This window comes from Oncorhynchus gorbuscha, linkage group LG21, assembly GCF_021184085.1.
Source record: "Oncorhynchus gorbuscha isolate QuinsamMale2020 ecotype Even-year linkage group LG21, OgorEven_v1.0, whole genome shotgun sequence".
Classification (NCBI taxonomy): domain Eukaryota; kingdom Metazoa; phylum Chordata; class Actinopteri; order Salmoniformes; family Salmonidae; genus Oncorhynchus; species Oncorhynchus gorbuscha.
In genome coordinates, this window is record NC_060193.1 from 36,410,399 (window position 1) to 36,423,502 (window position 13,104).

Here is a 13,104-nt window from a genome sequence, read left to right on the forward strand (position 1 = left end):
CGCAAGGAATGGGACATACAGCCAGACTGGAGCTACAGACAGGACTCTCATTATCAGGCATCAAACAAGGTAACCATGCCTCTCTTTTTCTCTCATTCTCAAACTAAAAGAGAAGTTATTTTTCTTTCTTTTGACATTCTATACATATGTTCAAGTTGATTAGAAAAAGTCATACTTTCATATTCTCTCTCTCTCACTCAGACAAACTGACTAAAAAGCATGTCTGTGAATTTTGAACATGAGTAATTTCCTGTGTGTTGCTTTCTTCTTGGGAATAGCAGCCAAACCACCCAAAGTTTCATGATAGAAGTACACAGAGGTTTTGGTCCAGCTGCTATTTCTTGCCAAGGTTGCAAAGACAAAATCTCTATTAGATGGTGCGTTCTCAACCGTTTCCATTTCTATTATGGTGAAGCTGGCATTTTGATTGTAATATGATGAATATTATTAGGACTTATTTGGATTGTATGGCTAAGTTACTCAACAGAGAAAATGGACAATGGTTATCATCATATTCGTTCACAATATCATTGTCAATCAAAACAGGTGCCAAGTGTGGACGCCACACAACAGTGTTATCCCTAGGTAGTAATTTATCTACAGTTGAAGTCGGAAGTTTACATACACTTAGGTTGGAGTCATTAAAACTCATTTTTCAACCACTCCACAAATGTCTTGTTTACGAACTATTGTTTTGGCAAGTCGGTTAGAACATCTACTTTGTCCATGACACAAGTACTTTTTCCAACAATTGTTTACAGACAGATTATTTTACTTACAATTCACTGTATCACAATTCCAGTGGTCAGAAGTTTACATACACAAAGTTGACTGTGCCTTTAAACAGCTTGGAAAACTCCAGAAAATGATGTCATGGCTTTAGAAGCTTCTGATGGGCTAATTGACATAATTTGAGTCAATTGGAGGTGTACCTGTGGATGTATTTCAAGGCCTACCTTCAAACTCGGTTCCTCTTTGCTTGACATCATGGGAAAATAAAAATAAATCAGCCAAGACCTCCGAAAAAAAATGGTAGTCTGGTTCGTCCTTGGGAGTAATTTCCAAACGCCTGAAGGTACCACGTTAACCTGTTACTCCTACCCCCTACTTTTTTAAACATTCTGTTAAAAATCGCGCAACATTTCAGCGCCCTGCTGCTCATGCCAGGAATATAGTATATGCATATGATTAGTATGTGGATAGAAAACACTCAGACGTTTATAAAACTGGTTAAATCACGGCTGTGACTATAACAGAACGTGCGTTTCATCGAAAAGCGCAGGAAAATCTGATCACTGAAAATTGGAAAATATATCAATGCGCCACTTGCATGAATTGTCTATGGGAAAGCAAATTACCTGGAGCCGAGATTGCAATTCCTACAGCTTCCACACGATGTCAACAGTCTTGTCATTTGCCTAGGCTTTGTTTCTTGGTCAAACGAAGAAGAGACAGCCGATTTCTTCAGGTCTCGGACCGGATATTTTGGTTGAGATTTACCCGGACATTATTTCCAGACGTACCCCTATAGAATACACATCGCCTCGTGATCAATTTGATCGCTTATTAACGTTTACTAATACCTAAAGTTGCATTACAAAAGTATTTCAAAGTGTTTTGTGAAAGTTTATCGTCAACTTTTTTAATTAAAAAAAATGACGTTACGTTATAAGACGCTATTTTTCTTTGTCTTCATAGATCGATATCTAGGCTATATATGGACCGATTTAATCTAAAAAAAGACCCAATAGTGATTATGAGACATCTAGGAGTGTCAACAAAGAAGATGGTCAAAGGTAATGAATGTTTTATATTTTATTTGTGCGGTTTGTGTAGCGACTATGCTAATTATTTTGTTTACGTCCCCTGCGGGTCTTTTGGGGTGTTACATGCTATCAGATAATAGCTTCTCATGCTTTCGCCGAAAAGCATTTTAAAAATCTGACTTGTTGCCTGGATTCACAACGAGTGTAGCTTTAATTCAATACCCTGCATGTGTATTTTAATGAACGTTTGAATTTTAACTAGTACTATTAGCATTTAGCGTAGCGCATTTGCATTTCCAGTTGTCTAGATGGGACGCCTGCGTGCCAGGTAGGAGCAAGAGGTTAATCTGTACAAACAATAGTATGCAATTATAAACACCATGGGACCACGCAGCCGTCACACCGCTCAGGAAGGAGACATATTCTGTCTCCTAGAGATGAACGTACTTTGGTGCGAAAAGTGAAAATTAATCCCAGAGCAACAGCAAAGGACCTTGTGAAGATGCTGGAGGAAACCGGTACAAAATTCTCTATATCCACAATAAAACGAGTCCTATATCGACATAACCTGAAAGGCCTCTCAGCAAGGAAGAAGCCACTGCTCCAAAACTGCCATAAAAAAGCCAGACTACGGTTTGCAACTGCACATGGGGACAAAGATCGTACTTTTTGGAGAAATGTCCTCTGGTCTGATGAAACAAAAATATAACTGTTTGGCCATAATGACCATCTCATATTTGGAGGAAAAAGGGGGAGGCTTGCAAGCCGAAGAACACCACCCCAACCGTGAAGCACGGGGGTGGCAGCATCATGTTGTGGGGGTGCATTGCTGCAGGAGGGACTGGTGCACTTCACAAAATAGGGAGGAAAAGTATGTGGATATATATTTTATTTTATTTATTTCACCTTTATTTAACCAGGTAGGCAAGTTGAGAACAAGTTCTCATTTACAATTGCGACCTGGCCAAGATAAAGCAAAGCAGTTCGAAAAGATACAACGACACAGAGTTACACATGGAGTAAAACAAACATACAGTCAATAATACAGTATAAACAAGTCTATATACAATGTGAGCAAATCAGGTGAGAAAGGAGGTAAAGGCAAAAAAGGCCATGGTGGCAAAGTAAATACAATATAGCAAGTAAAACACTGGAATGGTAGTTTTGCAATGGAGGAATGTGCAAAGTAGAAATAAAAATAATGGGGTGCAAAGGAGCAAAATAAATAAATAAATTAAATACAGTTGGGAAAGAGGTAGTTGTTTGGGCTAAATTATAGGTGGGCTATGTACAGGTGCAGTAATCTGTAAGAAGCTCTGACAGTTGGTGCTTAAAGCTAGTGAGGGAGATTAGTGTTTCCAGTGTTTCTTTCATTTCTTTCATCTTGAAACAACATCTCAAGACATCAGTCAGGAATTTAAAGCTTGGTCACAAATGGGTCTTCCAAATGGACAATGACCGCAAGCATACTTCTAAAGTTGTGACAAAATGGCTTAAGGACAACAAAGTCAAGGTATTGGAGTGGCCATCACCAAGCCCTGTCCTCAATCCTTGAGAAAATGTGTGGGCAGAACTGAAAAAGCGTGTGCGAGCAAGGAGGCCTACAACTTATTGTGGGAAGCTTGTGGAAGGCTACCCGAAACGTTTGACCCAAGTGAAATAATTTAAAGGCAATGCTCCCAAATACCTATTGAGTGTATGTAAACGTCTGACCCACTGGGAATGTGATGAAAGAAATGAAAGCTGAAATAAATAATTCTCTCTACTATTATTCTGATATTTCACATTCTTAAAATAAAGTGGCGATCCTAACTGACCTAAAACAGGGATTACTCGGATTAAATGTCAGGAATTGTGAAAAACTGAGTTTAAATGTATTTGGGTAAGGTGTGTGTAAACTTCCGACTTCAACTGTAATTTTAATGTTTTCAAAGAGTCCCATCCAATCTTAAAATGGTTCTTTATTTGTTTCTTTCTAATCATAAAGCTGTGAGACAGCACAGTTCATCAGATAGAACACATCCTGTTCAACAGTGCGTAACAGCTGTTTGCAAATCCAAAGTTCAACACAGAGAACAGTATATGCTGTCCCAAAAATGTAATACAAACCCCTATGTGCCCCAAACTGTATGGCATGGTACTTCATTACAGAGAAGATGTATTGGTCAGACAAGGTGTACTTCTCTATGCAGTCAATTTATCTTTCAAATTAACGTCAAGCTAATTCAATTTGTGTAACCCTTGCACTTAGAACAGTACCTCTACATTTAATGGATTGTTATCTGGGCACTACACAAACCAGACACAGGAAGGAAGCCAAGCAAGGAGATAAGCACCATTAGGTTTTGAGGTCATTTGCCTGCTGATTTATAGATCAGTATTTCCAGTAACCCGACGGGCCCATCCTACAGTATGACTGTGTGACCTCAAAACATATGGAGAAGGCCTGCCAAGAAAGTATTGCACTTGGACTGACAACTGAATACGGTAGGAAATGACCTCACTTTCCATGGTTTTAAATTCTGAAAGCAAACTGGGATACAGTGTTCAGAAAGTATTCATACGCCTTGACTTATTCCACATGTTGTTGTGTTACAGCATGAATTCAAAATGGATTCAATGTAAAATAAATCTCACCTTCTACACACAATACCTTATAATGACAATGAAACCATGCCAATGTATTGAAAATTAAATACAGAAATAATCATTTACATAAGTATTCACATCCCTGTGTCAATACTTTGTAGAAGCAACATTGACAGTGATGAGTCTTTCTGGGTAAAGACTAAGTGCTTTCCACACCTTGATTGTGTAACATTTGCCACTTATTACTGAGGAGCGGGAGCTCTGGCAGCGCCGGACTAGAGGGAACACCTGTGTTGATGGGACGGAGAGACAGCCTGGTGCGGGGTGCCGGCACTGGTGGTACCGGGCTGGGGACACACACCTCAGGGCGAATGCCTTGCATACTACGCCAAATCAACTGCTCTCTCTCTTCGCACTCCCCCAATTCTATTAACACCTCCTCGAGTGTCTCCTCATCTCCCATCCGTTCACTCTCCTCCATTCTGTCCAATAACTCCTCGACCCTCTCAGACTCAGCCCTCAGCTTCGCCGACAGCTCTGATAACATCCATGGCTCCTTTCGGTAAACAGGGGGAGTTGGCTCAGGTCTGGCTCCTGACTCTGCCACACTCTCCCTGTGCCCCCCCCAAGAAAATTTTGGGGGTGCGTCTCGGGCTTCCAGCCGCTCTGCCATGCTAGCTCCTCATAATGCCGCCTCTCTGCCTTTGCTGCCTCCAGCTCGGCTTTGGGGCGGCAATATTCCCCTGGCTCTGCCCAGGGTCCTTTCCCGTCAAGGATCTCCTCCCAAGTCCATTTATCCAAATAGTGCAGCCTCTCCCACTGCTGCTGCTGCTGCTGCTCCTGCTGCTGTTGCTGCTGCATCTGTTGCTTCTCCTGCTGCTGCCTTTGCTGCTGCTGCTCCTGCTGCACCTGTCGCTTCTCCTGCTGCTGCTGTTGCCTCTGTTTACCACGCCGCTTGGTCCTTGGTGTGTGGGTTCTGTAATGAATTTCCTCCTCTTCTTCCGAAGAGGAGAGGCGAAACGGATCAGAGGACCAATACGCGGCGTGGTAAGTGTCCATGGTTCTTTTTAATACGTTAAGGTACACATGAACAACTGACTACAAAAAACAATAAATGTGAAAACTCAAAACAGTCCTATCTGGTGCAATCACAGAGATAGGAACAATCACCCACAAACACACAGTGAAACCCAGGCTACCTAAGTATGATTCTCAATCAGAGACAACTAATGACACCTGCCTCTGATTGAGAACCATACTAGGCCGAAACATAGAAATTCCCAAAACCTAGAAAAACAAACATAGACTGCCCACCCAACTCACGCCCTGACCATACTAACTAAATACAAAACACAGGAAATAAAGGTCAGAACGTGACAGTAATGTCCTTATTGGATTTCCCCAAACATAACACTTTGTATTCAGGATAAAAAGTGAATTCCTTTGACACATGTTTTGCAGTATTATTTTAGTGCCTTGTTGCAAATGGTTTAAAAGTCACCATTTGGCCTCATGGTGAAATCCTTGAGCGGTTTCCTGCCTCTCAGGCAACTGAGTTAGGAAGGACGCCTGTATCTTTGTATTGACTGGGTGTATTGATACTGATATTGATATTGATATTGATTTGTGGTTGAATCTGTGTTTGAAATTCACTGCTTGACTGAGGGACTTTACAAATAATTGTATGTGTGTGGTACAGAGATGAGACAGCCATTCAAAAAATCATGATAATCACTATTTTTGCACACAGAGGGCGTCCATGCAACTTATGTGACTTGTTTAGCAAAAGATGTCTCCTGAATTATTTACTCTTGCCATAACAAAGGAGTTAAATAGTTATTGACTCAAGATATTTCAGTTTTTCAGTTTTAATTCATTTGTTAACATTTCGAAAAAATATAATTCCACTTTGACATTATGGGGTATTGTGTGTAGGTCAGTGATTTTTTAAAATCAACATTTAATCAATTTTAAATTCAGGCTGTAACACAACAAAATCAGAAAAAAGTCAAGGGGTGTGAATACTTTCTATGTGTATTCTGACCTTGAATTTAAGCATGAGAATAGCATGCTCTTCACCCGCTATTCGTTTGGGGTGAAGATCAAACAAATTAAGGTGTGGCGGAGGTGTGTCTACAGATAAGTCGTATTCTGACCTTGACTAAATTCCCTCATAATTCCAACACCTTTACTTGTGATGAAATTATGAATAAGGCCGCGCAACCTATCGATTCCATGTGGAACAATATATACTTTGGATTTTCTTTCTGATAGAAATAACACCATTCTCCACACACGGGTTGGTTGTTTAGTCTCAATGTTTATTGAAAACAAATACATTTTCACAATGAGCACTTGTCTCTCAAATACATTGTTACAGTTGTTGGTTAGCTAACAGGTGAATTTCAGCTGAATTAGCATTGACATGACATCAGTCAAAACACATCAAAACAAGACGCTGAATGCTGAAACGAGCCACCTACGATTCCCCACATGGCAGATTCTTGTCATTATTTCTAGTTATTGGAACATTGAGAATCATAACAACCCTTACCAAAAAAACCTTCAGCCAATTTGCCGCATATTTTCACATGAAAATTTGTTTTGTGGCAAAATGTTGTGGTAAATTTTAGGCAAATTGTGAACTTCTGGCAAACAATTCTGGAAAACTTGTTATGAACATTCTGTTTGCTGCAAACTCAGTATGAATATATAAATTAAATCAGGTTTTTGGTTACTGTGTGTTAAACGATACTTAAATGTATTTACATAAATCAAATCACATAACTTTAAATGAACTTACTTCCGAAAAAAATTCAACACACTAAATGTAGTAAATATACTAATCAACATGTACTCAATGTCTTTAACAGACAGAAAATAAATCCAATACAACTTGAAATCATCAGCATGGTAATGAAGAAAATATCAAAGACGGGATATTTCCAAAATAAATTGTTTAATCTTTTTATGTAGCTACAACATTTACATGAGAGAAATGTGAACAATATGGAGATGTTGACCTTAGGATGTTTAAAGGGACAACTACAGAATTATTTACATGAGTCAAGTGATAACTTATTGATTAGACAGAGCCGGAGAAGATGGCTGACGTTTTACGTGCTCCTAACCAATTGTGTTTTTACGTTATTTTTTTGTGATGTTTGTCACTTATTTATTTATTTATTTATTTTCTTATTTTATTTTGTATATAATGTTGCTGCTGTTATGACCGAAAATAACTTCTGAACATCAGAACAGCGATTACTTACCATGAACTGGCAGAATAGTTTTTTCCTTTAACGAGTCCGACGTGAACGACATACTGCTTTCCCGGGAACAGGCCCAAATCCCTGTCATTTGCGTGAAGAGATGACGGAGAAAAGGAGGATGGAGGTCAAACTGCCTTCTGAGAATTCTACTAGCAAATGTGCAATCATTGGAAAATAAAATTGACAACCTACGAGGAAGAATAAACTACCAATGGGACATTAAAAACTGTAATATCTTATGCTTCATGGAGTCGTGACTGAACGACGACATTATCAACATACAGCTGGCTGGGTAAACGCTGTATCGGCAGGATAGAAAGGCGGCATCTGGTAAGACAAGGGGTGGCGGACTATGCATATATGTAAACAACAGCTGGTGCATGATATCTAAGGAAGTCTTGAGGTTTTGCTCGCCTGAGGTAGAGTATCTCATTATAAGCTGTAGACCACACTATCTACCTAAAGAGTTTTCATGTGTATTTTCATAGCTGTCTACATACCACCACAGACCGATGCTGGCACTAAGAGGAGCAAGTACCAGTGACTTGTTCAATAAAAAAGTGGTCAGATGAAGCAGATGCTAAACTACAGGATTGTTTTGCTAGCACAGACTGGAATATATTCCGGGATTCTTCCTATGGCACTGATGGGCTGTAGTGGAGCAGGTTGTAGTGGAGCAGGTTGAGAGCTTCAAGTTCCTTGGTGTCCACATTACCAACAAACTAACATGGTCCAAGCACACCAAGACAATAGTGAAGAGGGAATGACAAAACCTATAGCCCCTCAGGAGACTGAAAAGATTTGGCATGGATCCTCAGATGTTCAAAAGGTTCTACAGCTGCACCATTGAGAACTGGTTGCATCACTGCTTGGTATGGCAACTGCTCGGATTCTGACCACAAGGCACTACAGAGGGTAGTGCGTACGGCCCAGTACATTACTGGGGCCAAGCTTCCTGCTGTCCAGGACCTCTGTACAAGGAGGTGTCAGAGGAATGCCCTAAAAATTGTAAAAGACTCCAGCCACACTAGTCATAGACTGTTCTCTCTTCTACCGCACGGCAAGTGGTACCGGAGCACCAATTCTAGGTCCAATAGGCTTCTAAACAGCTTCTACCCCCAAGCCATATGACTCCTGAACATCTAATCAACTGGCTGCCCAGACTATTTGCATTGCCCTCCCCCCCTCCTTTTCACCACTGCTACTCTCTGTTGTTATCATCTATGCATAGTCACTTTAATAACTCTACCTACATGTACATATGACCTCAACTAATTGGTGCACCCGCACATGGACTCTGTACCGGTACACACCGGTATATAGTCTCGCTATTGTTATTTTACTGCTGCTCTTTAATTACGTTTTACTTTTATTTCTTATTCTTATCCATATTTTTAAAAAATTGAATTGTTGGTTAGGGGCTCGTATTCGGTGCATGTGACAAATACAATTTGATTTGATCATATCGAAGTAAACGTAGAGTCACCCGATGATATGAATGTGCAAGGTGATGAGCTTGATGCTTCTTTCTAATAAGTATTCCAATAAGTATTGAGGGTCTAATTCTTCTGACATGATGATCGGTATTAATCTCATAATGTACATAGCCTACCGCCACTGTGTGTGAGCTGTTGGCTAGAGTGCACGTGTCAAGACCAGAGAGGGCACATTTGTGAAATAACACAACCGTTTATGAGAAAACCATGCGATGGAAACCCATTAACTTGTATTTTTGCTATTCGGTGAATGGGGATTTAACGGTAAAAGTTATTTTTATGTGCACTACATCATCACGCACATAGGCATATTGTTTTAAGCAGATTTTAGAATATTTGCATTGGATGGAAACCTATCTAATGTCTTGGAGTGTGCAGTTATGCGTAACAGATTTTGAATGCTGCTCCTTTCATTCAAGGTTTACAAAATGCCATCATCTAATTTCCCCATCAATTACCTTATGTCTATCCACTATTTAAACTTACAGGCTGCAAGTCAATGAAGGACTTTCTGGTCTCATTGAAGCTGGGAAGGAATGCCTTCTTGCCTATCTTGTAGACTGGTATTGGGAAGACCGCTGGCAGAGTCTTAAAGTGATGTCACCTTGTGAATCTGGAGAGAAGAATGTTTAGTGAATAACTTGACTGTTTCAGGCTAAAAATAAATAAGCATTTGAGGCTCCACCAGCCTGGTCATTTCAAACTATACCTGCACTTTGAAGAGAAGATCTTGGGCCTACTTCTCTCTGGGCTGGCGAAACAAAGTTTTTTGTCATTGAAGACCACGATCCTGTTATCAGTGAGTTTCCACAAGCAGCCTGGGTTTAAAAAGTCCTGAGCAGTCTGTAATAAAGTCAACAATTACTTTTCTTGTCATTTTTTATTTGACTTTTTTTGTTGTTGGGACTAATAAAAACATACATTGACAAAAACAATAGACAACTTAACATTTACATACAGATCCACAAAAATGTATGACATCACACTTGCTCAGATCCACATTCCCACCGTATCCACACCCAATGCTGTTTCTAATGCTTGTGAGACTCTGCCCTATATGACTTCAGATTGTGTTATGTTGTAGCCAGACAAACAATTACTTTTTACATCGTAGTTAATCACTTGTCTGGCTAACACCTTTGGAACAAATCATTAACTAAACCCTAAACCTCAACTATATCTTGTAACAAATCATGCGAAAATTGAGCAAGTTTAGGTGACTAAACTGCTTGAAGTTATCCCTGGATTGTAAACTGTCACGGTCAAAAACATATTGATACAGCAGTAGCTAAGATGGGGAGAAGTATGTCTATGGTTGGCTCTACTCTACCTCCGTGATAGCACTGTCAACAAGGCATGTCTGACAGGCCCTAGTTTTGTCAGACCTGGACTACTGTTCAGTCGTGTGGTCAGGTGCCACAAAAATGGAGTTAGGAGAATTGCATTTAGCTCAGAACCGGGCAGCATGGCGGGTCCTTGGATATACACAGAGAGCTAATATTAATAATATGCATGTGAATCTTTCAAAGTTGAGGAGAGATTGATTTCATCACTGCTTGTATTTATGAGAGGTATTGACATGTCGAAAGCACCGAGCTGTCTGTTTGACCTACTGTCCGACACATGCATACCCCACAAGATATGCCACAAGAGGTCTCTTCACAGTCCCCAAGTCCAGAACAGACTATAGAAGGCGCACAGTACTAAAAATAGAGCCATGACTACATGTAACTCTATTCCACATCAAGTAACTCATGCAAGCAGTAAAATTAGATGTAAAAAAAAACAGATAAAAAAACACGTTATGGAACAGCGGGGACCGTGAAGCAATACAAACATTGGCGCATTCACACACAATACACACACACGTACACATGGTACTGTATATATGCCTTGGCAGCAGCTAATGGGGATCCATAATAAATACATATACACCTGGAGTGATTTGGCCTGGTCACCCCACAACAGGGTGTTTTGGAGAGAGGTGCGAGTAATGGGGGATTTGAAACTCCCCGTACGTCTCACCAGAGTACTCGTTCCTACTGATGAGCCTGTTCTTTTCAATGGACATGTGGAAATATAATGTCCTGTTGTCCCACAATGTAGACAGCTCCTGGTGTTCAATCTGCGTAAACGTTCAACCAGAGACAATCGAGCCCTTCCCAGTAGCTTGGGCTCTGGAGGATGCGAGACCACCGCCCTCGGCGATTCCCGTGAGCACTCGGGTGACGTCGGAGTCTCTCGGAATTGCCTTCGGTGTTCCTCGAAGTCGAGGTGGGAATCGAGGGCGAGCGAAGGCGACAAGGAACACATTCCCTCTCCCTCCTACGTTCCCGTAGCTGCCTATCGATCTGGAGGTCAAGGCTGTGAGCTCATCTTTGATCACCTCTGATGATCTGTGAAGGAACATGTTGAACAATGTGTCTGGGTTCCAGGCAATCTCAGCCGCTAACGTGCAAAATTCCACCGTGTAGTCTGCCACACTACGGGCGTCTTGATGTAGCTGGAGTTTATGAGCAGCATCTCTTCTGGAAAATGGAGATTCCGCCACAAACTCCTCCAGACTGATGCAGATGACGGATTGTTGCTCCCACACCGCCGTAGCCCAGGCGAGTGCCCTCCTGGACATCAGCATTGTGATGTACCCTATGCTTGAGCTGTCCAAGAGGAACAAAGAAGGATGCAGCTCGAAGACGAGGGGGCACTGGGAGAGAAAGGCCCGGCAGGTTCCAGAATCTCCAGCGTAATGCTCAGGAGGAGGTAAGCGGGGTTCTCGGGACACTGGGGCAGGCTGGGAAGAAGCGCCTCTGGTGATGGCATTGCTGAGGAATTACTGGTGTGGCTTGCTGCCTTGTAGGGAATTGGCAGAATTGCTCCAGCAATGTATTGAACGCCTGGTCATGGTGTTCACAAGGGTATGGAGTCCTTCCATAAGGCATTGCAGTAACTCCTTGTGTCTTCCAATGGTGGCTCCTTGCTGGGAGACAGCATTGTGGAGCTGGTCTGCTGGGTCAGTCATGGCCAGTTCGTACTATTAGGACTCAGGATAAGACCCAGATGCAGACAGCTAGAATCACAGATGTTTATTTACCCAAACAGGTGGCAGGCAAAAGACAGGTCAAGGGCAGGCAGAGTTCCAGAATCCAGGGCAGAGTCAATAAGGTACAGAACAGCAGGTAGGCTCTGAGTCAGGGCAGGCAGAGGTTTGTAATTGGGTCAGAGTCAGGCAGGTACAGAACGGCAGGCAGACTCGGGATCAAAGCAGGCAGAATGGTCAGAACTAGGGTGTATAGTGTAGGTGTTCTGGTGTGCAAAATGAGCAGAATAAGTTGTTGACCCTCTTTTGTAAACATTAAATTGATTTCTCATTGTATTGATTGGCATAGGTGTGGCTAATTGTGACTGTTCCAGAACCCCATTAGGCTATTTAGACACTTGTGGTAGCAGCTATATGCTTTTTACTGTATGTTTATAGTATTAAAATAAAACAAATGTTTTATTTTTAAATTACCCTAAGATCGGTCAATGAATCTATGTAAATATGATTTAAATCTGTGCTTCATGACATAGGTACAGGCTAATCATGGTTGACTCAAAATCCATTCCAATTGCCCATTGTATCACAATGTATAGTAAGATACTAACCCACTCCAAAGGTCTTTAAATTGCATTGTAAGAAATCCCTCCCAGAATGGGGAAGACGTGATATATTTTTTTGTGTAACCTACCCACCACTAAAAGAGTATATACAAATTACAATGTAGCAACTTTGAGTTGCACGTAGCCTACTTGATACAATCATCATTTTTTTCTAAATCTTATTTAGCCTATAGACTATAGGTATAGTTTCAAATTAGTTTCAGAAAAATATTACACAATTATCCACCCTATAAGAGTTATGGGGGATGGTCTTCTGTACCATAAAATTAACGGGAAACCCGCTCTGTGAATGTAGTGTACGGAAAGTTTTCTTGGAGGATC

General features: G+C 41.1%; 1 protein-coding gene across 2 annotated transcripts in view; it reads left to right on the top strand.

The window, feature by feature from the left end:
* The window catches only part of LOC124008664 (CMP-N-acetylneuraminate-beta-galactosamide-alpha-2,3-sialyltransferase 2-like), a 34,737-nt gene continuing 21,633 nt past the window's right edge, over positions 1-13,104 (top strand). The window contains exons 1-2 of one of the 2 annotated variants that reach the window (XM_046320146.1): positions 7-69; positions 4,140-4,253. The gene's annotated coding sequence lies outside the window, so the exon portion shown is untranslated. Of the gene's footprint in view, positions 70-4,139; positions 4,254-13,104 lie in introns of both variants that reach the window. The other variant, XM_046320147.1, reaches the window with a different exon arrangement.